This window comes from Cupressus sempervirens, chromosome 6, assembly GCF_028749045.1.
Source record: "Cupressus sempervirens isolate cs-2001-9-10 chromosome 6, ASM2874904v1, whole genome shotgun sequence".
Classification (NCBI taxonomy): Eukaryota; Viridiplantae; Streptophyta; class Pinopsida; order Cupressales; family Cupressaceae; genus Cupressus; species Cupressus sempervirens.
Window position 1 is genome coordinate 410,875,848 of NC_143123.1, and position 16,013 is coordinate 410,891,860.

At 32.9% G+C, this 16,013-nt stretch overlaps 1 pseudogene; it reads right to left on the bottom strand.

Moving 5' to 3' along the window:
- Positions 1 to 6,007: 6,007 nt before the first annotated feature.
- LOC149552806 (uncharacterized) lies at positions 6,008 to 14,519 on the bottom strand (annotated as a pseudogene).
- Positions 14,520 to 16,013: the final 1,494 nt, after the last annotated feature.

The window sequence follows — 16,013 nt, forward strand, 5'->3', positions numbered from 1 at the left end:
CATGTCCTCTACCTTGCTAAACATTGGGACTACACAATGTGATCCTGCTTGAGAGTTTGGTCCTTGTTTTTGTTTGGGGGCATTGTATATTATTTGTACATATTTATTGATCCTGAAAAAATATGAAAAAATGATATATTTTAAAAACTCAAAAAAAAATTGATATATTTCAAAAATCTAAAAAATGATATAATGCAAAAATTCTAAAAATTGAAAAATGTCCTGAAAAAATGATCTTCTTAGTGACAACCTAGCAATAGGCACTTTGATGTATCTCCAAAAAAATTATATATTCCAAAAATACAAAAAAATAAATTCAAAAGTTCAAAAAATCAATTTTTTTTTGAAAAAGTGCCTTGGTGAAAACCTGGAAAATGGCACCTTGGTAGCAAAAAATACAAAAAAATATTAAAAGTCCTGAAAAAAATAGAAAATAGAAAAATCCAAGTGGTAAAAACCTGGAAACGAGCGCTACTTGAGGCCTTTGTACCCCTATTTCTTAGTGCATGTCCTCGACACTAAGCCTTTCTCCATCATGCCTTGTCCTTGTTGCCTTGGTTTGGAATTGGTCTTTGTCTAGGGGGCATAACTATGTTAGCTTTGGTCTCTTGGATGTGTTAGTCTTTAGGACACCTCGCAAACGATGTTTTTCAACACCACCCCAATTGTATTTTTCAATACAACTGTTGACATTGAGTGTTTTTTAACACTTATTGGTTTGTTCTTACCTAGTATCATCATGTGATCTTCCCTTCCTGCAAGCATTTGATCCTTATCCTCAGAACTCAGTATCAGTTAACACATTTAAATTTTAAATGCAATACATAATGCTTGACTTATGTCATGATTTTTTCTTTGTGTGCTGACTATTATTGATTTTTGTTGAGTGTCCTTGTCTGATCAGTCTATCCATGATACATCGCTAGAGGACTTGGGGCATGGGACATGTTTTTATTTTTATTTTTGCTTGTGGCTGTGGTCTTGAAACTCTAGAGTGTCTCTTGTTATCCCCTTGAAACACTTAGGAGATTTGAAGCATCATGCTTGATTGTTTTTGCATAACCATTCTTCTGGTCATCTTGGCATCTATGCCTTGATGTGAGCATGGTTTTGCTACATTAAATTGGGTAAGCTAACATTGAAGTCATCTTGACCTTTATGTCTTTGATGCTTATGTTAGAATTTTTCTACATTCCAATTAGATATAAATTACATTCATATCTTCACAGTTACACTTGTGACTAGTGATGATTGTGTGATTTTTTGATGTCCGTTAATAATGGCCCCATGATGAAAATAAGTTCTTTTACATTCTCTAATGAATGATGAACACACAAATCCTATGTTACAGTTTCTCTTTTGCATGTACACCTTTGCATTTTCATGTACCTTGCATTATTAGACTTCATGTTAGTTTACATTTTTAGGTTGCATTATGAGTTTGAGAGGGTTCTCCCTTCATCTTTATTGTGGACTTTTAATCAAATGTGGTCATGTTTTGATCTTCATTTCCTTATCTTCTTTCATGATCTCAAACAAAATTTCTATCTTAAATAGTTGATTGATTTTGGGGCATTTTCTTTTCTTCTTTCTATTTCTTTCAATATCTTTCAAACTTCTATCTTCCATTTTCTTTTTCCCCACTTCTTTTCTTCTAAATCACCTTTGGGGCATAATATTTCATGCTTGATGATCTACCTTGGTTCTATGATTCTTATATCTTTCATCTTACATCAAGAACCTTATCTTTTGTTCGATTTGATCAAATTTATCAATTTATTTTTTTCTCCTCTATCCCATTTTGATTTCAATCATGAGGGGGTAGTAATTATCAAATTCAATCTTTGATTCAATTCTATCAATTTTAGCCTGGACTTTTTCAAGTCAAAATTTATTTGTATTCTTTGTCCTGATGTGTTCCCAATTCGACCACACATTTGGGTTGTTTTGTGATCCCAAATCGACCTCACACTTCAATTTCTTTCTTTGACTACATGTGTTCCCAAATCAATCACACATTAGTTAAAGAGGGGCAAATGTATGCACCCTAAAATGGTTGCCTAGACTATGGGCCCCCATTATTCAATTTATCAATTTATCAAATTTCCTGAATCAATGGTGTGTAATATTTTATTAAATCAATTTAAATCAATTTCCTTGATCAAATTCAATTATTCTATTTTCTAAGGTTGATCATTTTATCCTAAGTCTTATTTAATTAAAAGAAAATCCCCCTTTTAATTAAATAAAATAAGTCCCCATTTAATTAAAAGAAAACCTCTCTTTTAATTAAATAATTCATCCACATTTAATTAATTAAGAGAAAAACCCCTCTTTTAATTTAATTAAATATCTCCTATTTAATTAAAAGAACTTACTTCCTTTTAATTAAATGAAAATCCCACTTAAATATCTCTTTTTGATGAAAAAGGAAATAAAATAAATTCTTTTATTTAATTTCTCTACACTTAAATGCACATATTTTTAAGTGGGACTTATCTTTCCACTTTCTTCTCAACCACTCCTCTTTTCTCATTGGTGGATCCTTATTTCACATGGATCATTATTTCTCCACCCTTGATTAAATCTTTTTCCTCTCAATCTAGATCATCCAATCTTCTTTATAAGGGAGAGCCCTCTTCTCATTTTGGATACTCATGATTATGCTATTGTTATGCTGCAGGATTGGAGAGCAAATTTTGAAGGAGTTTTGAATGCTAAAGCTTTTGTGGAGAACTTCTATCTTCTTGTCTCATTCTCTCTTGCACCCATGGCTTTCATCATGGGCTTTTATCATTGCATTTGCATATTAGTTTATAGTTAATTTGCTTTCATAGATTAGATCTTTCTTTTTTTTGCATTTGTATCATTTAGATTAGCTTGCATCTTCATTTTCATAAATATTTGATGATCATGGAGACTAGCACTCTTATTTTTCCTCTTTGAATCTCTCATTTCATGGTGTACTTGCATGGGCATGAACTAGGTCAAACTGAGGGCCTCCATTGCAAACCCTTGCACTCCATGAATAGAGAGCTATGAGTTTCCATTTAAGACCTCACTTTTGAGAAATCTTGGATAAAATGACCCATAGTAGTGTGCCCACATTTTAGGCATACACCAGTGCAATCAAACATATAATCTAAAGTTATTAGTAGTAGATGAAACCCTTATATCTTCTAATACTTATGCAATAACATAGGAATGAAATAGCTACAAATCATAACCTATGAACCCATAAGCTAAGTGAGGGTTAATTCCTTTTAGCCCACTATAGATGATAGAAAATTGAATTGATTTTGATTAAAGAGATTTGTGCAAATGACCTTCATCTCATCTTGCATCTGATTTAGTGATCCATGTCTTATCCATTGCAAAATAGAGTCACTACTAGTAGGATGACCTAACTTGATTGTCTTACAATTAAGTTTGTCAACTAAAATCCCCAAATTCCATTCTTACTAGCATCCCCTCCATACACCCAAAAACCCTATCAAATCATTGAAACATTAACTTATCTCCTTGAATTAAAATCAACAATAAATTTGATACACAACTAATCCAAGCTACCTTAGACTCAATGAACCTTATTCATTCAATCAAAAAATTAATAGCATGTGAAGAATTAGGAGATAGAATAAGAGAACACAGATAATTTATTGTAAATTCCCTTTTGTATTTATCCTTAGAAAGACCAAATACATTAAATTGGTAATACTAAATGAAACTGAAGATATGTCACATGATCTATCATCAATTCCCATTTATCTAAGAGAAATAAGACATAAAATGAAATGAAATCTGCACAAGAGTAGATGTGTGGCCTTCATAGCTAGAGCTCTACTCAATTAGACAAGAAGTAAAACTAACAACAACCTAGTCTCATAGTAAAAACTGGAACCCTACTAGTATCACAAAGAATACTACCAACAAACTATAATGAAAGAGAGAAAGAAAGATATAGGAGGAATGAATTCCTAGATCTGTTATATGTTTGACATGTGTCCACTTCGAGAACTTCCATCTAGAGATGTAAAAAAACCTCTCTCTCTCTCTCTCTCTCTCTCTCTCTCTCTCTCTCTATAACTACACATCAGATACTTTATTTTTTGCTTTAGAATGCTTTGAAAATATCTCTAGAATGATTGAAAAGAATAACTAATTTTGATGCTAGATTTGAGATCAAGGCAAAGGAAAAAAATTAGTTAAATGAACTCTAGAGGCAAGATAAACTTTTCATAATCATTTTCTCCACATTTAGGTTTCAACAAACTTCAATATTTTCCCTCCAACCAATTTTGATGCTCAATGATGAATTCTACCTATTTTGCTAAGAATGCCCCAAAAAAATACAAATATGGTTATAAACTAAAATGTTGAACATCTGTGAAAATTTTGATCACATATTTAGAAAATTCATCTCCTCCTAGTTCTAATGGTATATTGGAGTGCATATTTATGTTCAATCTTTCTCCTCTGATAGTCATTTGAGAAACTAGCCCATGACTATGAACAAAGCATTAAAATTGAAAATTTTAAAATACTATATAATTGAAACTATTCAACATCTTAAAATTAATTGAATCTTTGAACTTTTAACTTCTAAGCATTGGAATAACTTTTGAATCTTAATTTTTTATTATTATTTCATTTCTACCCAAACCACGAGTGCCACATGTTAGATTCCCAATGGTCAAACTACCTAGGTAGGTACCATAACTCCATCAAATTTTTTGGGAGGTCACCATGTCTCCACTGGCAAAACCTCCTTTTTTTTGGTGGTGACATGGTGACCACCAGAATCTGGCTACTTTTCGGTGAGCTTTTCTATCCAAAGTTATTGACCTTCATCATCTAGCTATCATCCATGGCTAGCCAAGTGGGCCCCTCCTCATGCGCTATGTGGCTTACAAAAGATTTTCATCTTGAGACATTACTTCTATTACATTGAAAAGTATTTAAACACCTAAATGGACCTAGACATGACAAATATGGGATTATCTCTTCAAATGCCCTTTACTCTAGATTTCCCTGTATATTCGATGGCGTAAATGTCATTCAAAATCTAATATTACATTCATCCTACTTTTCATGGGTCTCTACACCTCCAACATTGTAGATGCAAAAATGTAGCTCTCTCAACTTGAATCTACTTCTAGAGTGGTTTACCACTAGCTAATAAAACACAATGATCAAAATAATTTTTGTGAAGACCATAAATACTTTTCATACTTCAAAGGAAATGTTACAAATATAATTAAAGTGTATCCCAAAAAAGAATTGATTGCCTTGAGACTTGGCTAAGCTGTCTCATCATCCTTCTCCTTAACAAACCTTTTTGCATTGTTTAGGACTGTCAAGTATTTCCCCTATTTTAAGAAGATATCAGACCTTCCTCCCATCTTCTAGAACTTTATGTCCCACTCGGCTTGCCACATTCTATGTCTTTGAGTACAACATTACATTTGAACTATGGATAGGTATCTCAATAATTTTTCCTGCATCGCCATCTTTACCCCTTTCATGGCCTATGATTACTTTGATAGTATCACCTAGCTTAACATGTATTTTTTTTTTAGAATAGGAATCCTATTTGGTTTGCACTTTTTCCTTTCCCATGGATTAATCCTCATGGTGATCATGCATGGTTTCTTATATGAATTAGCCATTCAGGAAGTGGCTTTGCACTTGAAGTAGGAAGTGTGCTCATAAGTTGATCCATTGGTTCAAAGGAAAAAGGTCAACTTGACATGGCTGAAGCTGGGCTTGATGATATTTCATTTATAGATGATACACCATTGCAAGGTATAGTGCATGATAATTGCATGGAACTACCTCCCATGTTATCTTCATGGGGCTTTTACAATTGATTGAAAACTACCTTGAGTAGGATGTCCATTTGCTACATGACTACATGCTCGACTTGTAATGGGAATCATATGACGATGTCAAGCCACTAGAAGTAGGGGTTGTTGCAAGACTAGATACCCAATTGCTTGATGTTGAACTACAAAGTTAGAGGATGCATGTCATTTTGCATTGAACTAAATGGCGCAGTTGGTATCCCCATTGTCATAAGTTGGTATTGCCACTCTTGCAAATGATTGAATAGTGTTATCTATTTCTTTAACTTTAGACTTGTTCATATATAACTATAGACACCTTTCTATCAAATTTTTCACAAGTTGAATATCTTCACAAGAGACATTTTAAGAATTGGCCATTGAAGTTACTCCTGTACTTGACTTAATAACCTCAGCTTGACATTGTGTCTTATGTAGCTAGTTTTCTTGCTCCTATTCTGATTGTGATGACTATTGAGCTTCTTGTTTGCATGGATGGGGATTTTTCTGTTGCTCTTAGCCTTGTTGAGACATGGGCTTCTTTTCTAGCAATCATTTCTTTATTCCAAGATCTACGTCTAGTAGTGAACCATGGTTTAGTAATCTAATAGCCATTCAGTTGGTCTCCAAAGTGGGTTTGAATAAAAAAAATTCATTTTCAAACACTTAAACTCTTAAACTAATCCTTTCACCGTCTAGCATTGATTTGAAACAAATTCAAACATTGGAAACAAATTTGTAACTCACTTTGCACCTATCTACAAATGATCAACTTCATGCTCGGAGGTCTTTTGTCCGGCTCTAAAAACTGATAAAAACAATTGACTAGGCTTTGAAATTAACAATATTGATTCTCTATTCTACATTCTTGTACCATGTTGAATCTCATCTAATAATGAATTCTCAGTAAAAAGATATTGACCACAAAAGTTGCCCTCCTAGAACTTCCTAGAAGAAAACATGTCAGAAAACCATTAAACACATTTAGATTTGGCTTTGAAAATTGGGCAAGTTGACACTTGGGGGCACAAAAATAAGGAATGGGTTCACTATCATGAGGAAAATATAAATCTAGGATTAGGGCTCATGATGAACAACAGGATGCATTTGGTGAATGGTCAAAATGGGCTGCTCAAATTTGTAGATTGGAAACACTAGAAGAAAAGTGCTTTTTACAAATGGAATGGACCTAGGAAAGTGTGCAGACAGATTCATCAAGACTTAAAAATTTGCACACTTAAAATATTTTTAGAGGAGAACACAATGGTACAATCTATTTGATCTCACCTATCATAGATTCAGAGATATGACATCATGAACAGGGGTACCAACTAATTTGCATTTTCTGACACTAGTAAAAAATTACAAATTGCATTTGGAATCACATTCAAAAACTGATCAAACAGATTCGTCATAAGCTCAAAATTTAAATATGGAAATTCTCTAACCTATAAAATGCAATGCAAAAGGAATTTTCTCATTTTTTTTGACTGGGCCAAAGTTATAACAAGTCAAATAGGGCCTCCCAAAAATTTGAACAATTTGCATCAGCATGACAATAGTAAATGGCCAACTTTGAGGGATTTGAAACCTAGGAAAAACATGTCAAAATGACTCAAAATATGAAAAATGGGCTCTTTGGTATGGAAATTAAACACTCCCAAAGTGGTGAGTCATGAAATGTTACTACATGCAAGATATTCAAATGCAAACAAGACCTCCTATCATTGTTTGACACTTAGGTAAAAATGCAGATTTGGACATCGCTCAAAACAAAACTTTGCAGAATGACTTAGAATGGCAATTTATCTTTAAGGAATGCATAGATATACCAAATGCAAGGTGTTAGAAATATTAAACACCTCTTAGGCCTCACAAGTACAGCTAGGTACACATGCATCAAAAAGTGCTTATGGGGCTTGATTTTTTCAATGGTACTCAAAATCAGGGCTTCAATTTTGAGTCCCAACAGTGGCTTTGTTTGGGGATGCATATCCATTGTGGGTATGGAAAGGATTCAAATCTCTAGAAGAAGAAAAATACATACCTGATAGTAAAAACTTATCTCGAGCATCTTTATTGAAAGCAAAAACAACTACTCCTAAGTTGTAGAAATGATGGCCTCAAGCTAGCGAACTTCAACTAAATCTTTTGCCTATATCATATACCTAATTTTCATTTTAACTTTCATGAGGTAAACTAGAAATATTTATTCTATCAGTTTCACCAATCAGATTAGCATCATGAATCAACTCACTTGGCAAAATGGAGTCTACATGTTCACTTTCATAATGTATATAAAAACTAAATTCATTCTCAACCACTTGCTCATTATGAAAGTTCTGATCAGCATGCCCAGAAACATCAAACTCAAACTAAAACTCTTCTTCATCAATTGAATCATGCATACTATCACTCTTGAATATGAAAGCTTCATATTCAACATGGGGAAAAAGGTCATGCATACCTTGAAATTATGTATACTTATGCATAACCAAAGAGTATTCACATGAGCAATCAGACTTATACTTACAAATGTCATCAATGTTAGAATCTAAAACTAATCTTGAGACCTCCAATGGTTCTTTGAAATCAGAAAATGGATTTTTTTTTACATTAAAGTATTCATCGTAAAACTCATTGCAAGGTGCATGCTAATTTTCAATAACAACTTCATTAAACACCTTATTATCAACATTACAAGATGCAACATCATCATTCTCACTATCACACCCAAAAGAAAAACAATCTAATATCTTATAGCAGTAAGACAATGTATCATCATTAAGATCATCCTCAACTAAATTTGACCAGTCCATGTGCTCTTCAAAAAGTGGGTTGATAACTACATGCAAAGCTCCTTTGTAGACATTATGACAAGTGATGTGTTGATCAACATCAAGTTCTTCACCATACAAAAAATTCATGAAAACTTTGAAACCATTTCTAACATCACTATCATGGATACTTTTAGCATATGAAGAAGGGAAATTGGAATCATCACAAGAAGACACATCATCCACTCCATCAACAAAGCATGTAGAATATAAATCAATATTACTTTCATTATCTTCTCTAAGATGATTCATATGTCTTGCAAACCAATCATATTTTATGTTACCAATAGGTGTTGATGCATTAATCTTAGAATCATTCACAAGTTTTTTATTACTACTGCATTTAACCTTAAGTCATTCATCTACATAGCTAAATGATTCGTCTTTATAAATGATCTCTTTACCGTCATATTGTATAGAAAACTCTTCTTCACAACTTTCAAACTCAAGATGATTTACATAACTTTGAAATGGAACTTCAATTTCAGACTTAGAAAAACTTTACTTGCATAAGATCAGTCACTTTTTTTATTGCTTTCTTCTTCCCAATTTGCATCAGATCCATATGAATATGAACATGTATTATCGATGTCCTCTTCTTGACCCGAGAAAAATTTCTCATCATTGTCTTCACATGATGCTTCTTCATAATATGTCAGATCAACAACTTTACCTTCATCACAAAAAAATTGACTTTCAACTTCTTCATCCTCATACTAAGACAAAATTCTTTCAATTTCAAAGTTTATAGAATTCTCAACATAATGCAATCTATCAATAAGGGCAATCATTTCTTGCATATCTAACTGATCAAGTGAATCCACCTTATCATCCACTACTGAAATATCACAAAACATGTGCACTCTGTTCATCAAGAACATAATCATCTCTTCTTTGAAACCAAGAAACTTCATCTGCATAGGTCTTTAATTTTGAATTTTCAACAAACTTATCCACCACAGTAGGGGTACCTACTTGCTGATCTAAATTTGAACAATCTACATCACATTGATTTATCCTTTGAACCTCAACTTGCTGGAACACACTTCTAGAGAAATGATTCCTAGTTAATCTATGCTTTACATTATTTTCAATCTCTATTGGTGTCATGAGTGCTTGATGAAAAGTCTTAGGTTCTTTGTCTCTCAATAGATAACTCATTTTTTTATAAAATGCATCAAGATAAACCTCTAAAAAAAGTTGATCATTCAACTTACCATTTTCAAGAATCTCATTTACAACTTTTGTAAATCTGATATTAAATTCAAGAACTAATTCATCATTCCTAATTTGGATCATCAAGAAATTATCAAAATAATAAGAGATGCTTACTCTTTCCCCAAACTACTTCATGAAGGCTAAATGTAATTCATCCCAAGATGAAATAGAACATGTCAACAAAAAGGAAAACCAATCCCTAGCATTACCTTCTAAATTTTGAACAAAAAAATTCATATGTACATCTTCATGAGCAATCACAGAATCACCAATCAAATCACTGAACATCTAAACATTATGCCTAGCTAAATTTTCATGGTTCCCATCCAACTTAGGCAAACTTTCTAAGATCATATGGCAGAGTATTCAATAAACCATGAATGCCACCAAAAACTAATGGCATGTATCTCTTGGCTTAAAAAGATCTACAAACATCACTAACTAGCTGCATACTTGATGAAAGGAAACTTGTCATTCTTCAAAGCCTTGAATTCATCAACAATAATTCTGATTTGAAATTTGTAATAGGCTTATAACCTTCTGCCAAATGAATCTATTCAAAGACTTCACAAAATTGTATACAACAAGCTAAAACTTATTAGAATGAAGTGTATAAAACTTATCACCTTATTCTCCTCTTCCTAGTGCTAAAAATCTCTTGATGGAGAACACATACATATATCACTTTCTTTCATGGCAAGAACATCATGAAAAAAAAATGCCTCAAGTGATGATGGTAAAAACAATGATCAACTAGTTTGGCACTAGTGCTAACATGAACTTCCTCACACCATATATGAAACCATTATAGAGTCACCACCTCCTTGAAGAGGAAAATTAAATCATTTTGTGATTCATTTTTAACATTCAAATTTCTTATGATAGCAGATCAAACATAACACTTTAAAACTTATTATTAAAGAACTCATATATTCTCTCTTCTTTCTTACACTTAGCATAACATTCAAATCTACATAACCAAGCTGAAAACTCTTGAAAGTAATTATATAGAACCAATTTGGATTGGTATAAAGATCTTTTAGAGAGTTTCCACTCATAATTGTGAGAAAGATTTAAAACATAACTTACAACATGACAAATCTAAACTGAATTTTCAACTTATGGGAATTGCAAATCATCAAACACTTCGAAGAGAGAAAACACTTTTGAATGATTCTAACTCTAAATTTATAACAACACTTTGAAACCCAAAACTGGTTGAATTAATTGAAAATAAAACTTAGTAGCAATACAATCTGCATTTAATCCTTTAAAGCTACTATTGTCCAAGCATAAAGATTAATTGGGGAACACAAAACTTTGCATAGAAAAATGAATATGCACAATATATCAGAGGTTTCCTACTCCATAATTTAGGCATTTACAATCTTTGTCCCTAGCAGAGTCACCATTTTGTTGGCTCTTGATTTAATAAATTTAGGAATAAATAAGAAACCATACCAATACATCTAAGGCTAGAAAATTCCTATGATGGATGCACTTGACTATCAATCTTGGGCCAACTATAAGGCATAACTCCTTCTTCACTTCAAGCTCTGCAAAACCTAGGCAGATTAACCTTGAGGTTCTAATATATGGTACCAGTGCAATTAAACATATAATTTGAACCTATTAGTAGCAAATGAAACCTTTATATCTTCTGATACTTATGCAATAACATAGGAATGAAATAGCTACAAATCATAACCTATGAACCCATAACCTATCAGCCCACTACTGAACATGGAAAACTGAATTGATTTTGATTAAAGAGATTTGTGCAAATGACCTTCATCTTAGCTTGCATCTGATTTAGTGATCAATGTCTTATCCATTACAACATAGAGTCACTACCAACAAGATGACCTAACTTGATTGCCTTATAATTAAATTTGTAAACTGAAATCCCCAAATTCCATTCCTACTAGCTTCCCCTCCATTGAAGCATTTACTTAACTCATTGAATTAAAAGCAACAAAAGATCTGATACACAACTCATCCAAGTTGCCTTAGATTCAACGAACCTTATTTATTCAATCACAAAATTAGTAGCTTATGAAGAATTAGGAGATAGAATAAGAGAATGCAAATAATTCATTGTAAATTCCCTTCTGTATTTATCCTTGGAAAGACCAAATAAATTAAACTAGTAATACTAAATGAAACTCAAGCTATGTCACATGATCTATCATCAATTCCCATTTATCTCAGAGAAACAAGACATAAAATGAAATGAAATATGCACAAGAGTGGATGTGTGGCCTTCATAGCTAGAGCTCTACTCAATTAGACAAGAAGCAAAACTAATAACAACCTAGTCTTATAGTGAAAACTAGAACCCTATTGGTATCATAGAGAAAATTGCCAACAACCTAGAATGAAAGAGAGAAAGAAAGATATATGATGAATGAATTCCCAGATCTATTGTGTGTTTGACATGTGTCTCCTTGGAAAATTTCCATCTATAGATGCAAAACATCTTTCTACTCTCCCTCTGTAACTACACATCAGATATTTTCATTGCCACTTGAGAATTTTAGGAAAATATCTCCAAAATTATTGAAAAGAGTAACTGATTTTGATGCCAGATTTGAGATCAAGGAAAAGGCAAAAAAATAGTTAAATGACCTCTAGAGGCAAGATAGACTTATCAGGATAATTTTCTCCACATTCAAGTTCCAAAAAACTTCAATATCTTCCCTCCAATAAATTTTGATGCTTAATAATGAATTTTTCCTATTTTGCTGAGAATGCCCTAAAAAATCCAAATCTGCTTATAAATTGAACCACTAAACATTTGTGCAAATTTTGATCCCATACATGGAAAATTCATCTCCTCCTAGTTCCAATAGTATATTGGAGTACATATTTTGGTTCAATCTCACTCCTCTAGTAGCCATTTGAAAAAATGGCCCAAGACTATGAATACAACATTAAAATTGATAAATTTAAAATACTATATACTTAAAATGATTTAACATCTTAAAATCAATTGAATCTTTGAACTTTTAATTTATGAGCATTGGAATAACCTCTAAAACTCAATTTTTTATCATTTTTTCATTTTTTTCCCAACCCACCAGTGCCACATGTTAGATTTTGAATGTTCAAACTACCTAGGTAGGCCCAACAACTCTATTAGATTTCTAAGTTTTCTGGGAGGTCGCCATGTCTCCACTAGTAAAACTTCCCATTTTCTAGTGGCAACATGGTGACCACCAAAATTTGGCTACTTTCTAGTGAGCTCTTCTATTGAAAATTGCTGACCTTCATTGTCCATTTGTCATCCATGGCTAGCTAAGTGGGCCCCTCCTCATCTACTGTGTTGCTTACAAAAGGCTATCATCTTGAGACATTACTTCTATTGCATTGAAAAGTATTTAAATAGCTAAAAGAACCTAGGCATGGTGGATATGGGATTATCTCTTCAAATGCTCTTTTACTTTGGATTGCCTTGCATACTCAATGGTGTAAATGTCATTTGGAATCTAAGATTTCATTCATCCTACTGGTCATGGATCTCTACACCTCCAACACCATAGATGTAGAAATGCAGCTCTCTCAACTTGAATCTACTTCTAAAATGGTTTACCACTAGCTAGTAAAACACAATGATTAAAACAATATTCGTGAAGACCATAAATACTTTTCATACTTCAAAGGAAATGTTATAAATAAAACTAAAGTGTATGCCACAAAATAATTTATTTACTTGAGACTTGGTTAAGCTGTCTTGTCATCCTTCTCCTTAAAAAAACATTTTTCCATTGTTTTGGATTGTCAAGTATTTCCCCTGTTTTAAGAAGATATCAAACCTTCCTCCCATCTACCAAAACTTTATGTCCCACTTGGCTTGCCACATTCTACGTCTTAGAGTATAGCATTATATTTGAGTTTTGGACAAGTCCCTCAATCTCAATAATTTGTCCTACCTTATCTTCTTTACCCTTTTGATTACTTTGACAATATCACCAAACTTAACATGCAATTTTTCTTTATAATAGGATGACTATTTGATTTTCACTTTGTCCTTTCCCATGGCTTAATCTTCATGGTGATCACGTGTATTTTTTTATATGAATTAGCCATTCAGGAAGTGTGCTCATAAGCTAATCGAATGGTTTGAGGGAAAAAGGTCCACTTGACATGGCTAAAGTTGGGCTTGATGATATGTCAGTCATAGATGATACACCATTGCAAGGTATAGCACATGATACTTTCATGGAACTCTCTCCCAAGTTATCTTCTATAGGGCTTTTACAATTGATTGAACACTGCCTTGAGAAGGATGTCCATTTGTTATAGGACTACATGCTCCACTTTTGATGGGAATCATATGATGATGTCAAGCCACTAGAAGAAGGGGTTGTTGCAAGACCAAATACCCAATTGGTGGATATTAAACTATAGATTTGGAGGATGCATGCTATTTCTCATTGAACTAAATAGAGCAGTCACTATCCCCATTTTCAAAAGCTAGTACTGCCACTCTAGCAAATGATTGAATAGTGTTATATATTTCTTTAACTTTAGCCTTGTTCATATATAACTATAGGCACCTTTCTATCAAATTTTGCACAAGTTGAATATCTTCACAAGAAACATGTTGAGAATTGGTCATTGAAGTTACTCATGTACTTGACTTAATAACCTTAGCTTCACACTATGTCTTAGGTAGCTAATTTTCTTGCTCCCATTTTGATTGTGATGACCATTGAGATTCTTGTATGCATAGATAGGGATATTTCTATTGCTCCTGGCCTTTTTGAGACATAGGCTTCTTTCCCAGCAATAATTTCTTTATTCCAAGATCTATGTCTGGCAGTGAACCATGGTTTAGTAATCTAATAGCCATTCAATTGGGTCCCCAAGTGGGTCCGGTTAAAAAAATTTCATTTTCAAACACCTAAACTTTTAAACTAGCCCATTTACTACATAGCACTGATTTGAACCAAATTCAACCACTAGAAAAAAATTTGCAACTCACTTTGCACCGATCTACAAATTATCAACTTCATGCTAGGAGGTCCTTTGACTGGCTTTAAAAGCTGACAAAAACAACTAACCAAGCTCTAAAATCAATAATACTAATTCTCTATTCCACATTCTTGTACCATGTTGAATCTCATCTCATGAAGAATTCTTAGTCAAAAGATATTGACCACCAAAGTTTCCCTCTCAGAACTTCCTACAAGAAAATATGTCAGAAAACCATAAAACACATTTGGATTTAGCTTTGAAAACATGACAAACTAACACTTGGGGGCACAAAAACTGGGGAATGGATTCATTTTCATGAGGACAATATAACTCTAGGATTAGGGCTCATGATTAATAATAGGACACATCTGGCGAATGGCCAAAATGGGCTACTCAAATTTGCAGACTACAAACACTGGCAGAAAAGCATTTTTTGCAAATGGAATGGATCTAGGAAACTATGCAAGCAAATTCATCAAGACTTTAAAATTGGCACACTTAAAATATTTTTAGAGGAGAATGAAATGGTATAATCCATTTGATCTCACCTATAATGGATTCAGAGATATGACATCATGAACAGGGGTACTGACTAATCTACATTTACTGACACTAGTAAAAAGTTACAAATTGCAATTGGAATCGCGTTTGAAAACTGATCAAATGCTCAAAATTTAATCATAGAAAATCTCTGACCTCTAAAATGAAATGCAAAATGAATTTTCTCATTTTGGTCAATAGGTTCAAAGTTATAACAAGTCAAACAAGGCCTCCTAGAATTTTGAATAATTTGCATCAGTATGACAACAGTAAATGACCAACTTTGAAGTATTCAAAACCTAGTCAAAACATGTTGAAATGAATCAAAATATGAAACATAGGCTCTTTGGTATGGAAGTTAAACACTCCCAAAGAAATGAGTCATGAAATGTTAGTGGATGTGAGATATTCAAATGCAAATAAGGCCTCCTGTTGTTGTTTGACAATTAGGAAAAAATGCAGATTTGAACATTGCTCAAAACACAACTTTGCAAAGTGACTCAGAATGGAAATTTATCTTTATGAAATGTATAGATATACTAATTGTAAGGTTCCAGAAACATTAAACAACTCTTAGGCCTCATAAATATAACCA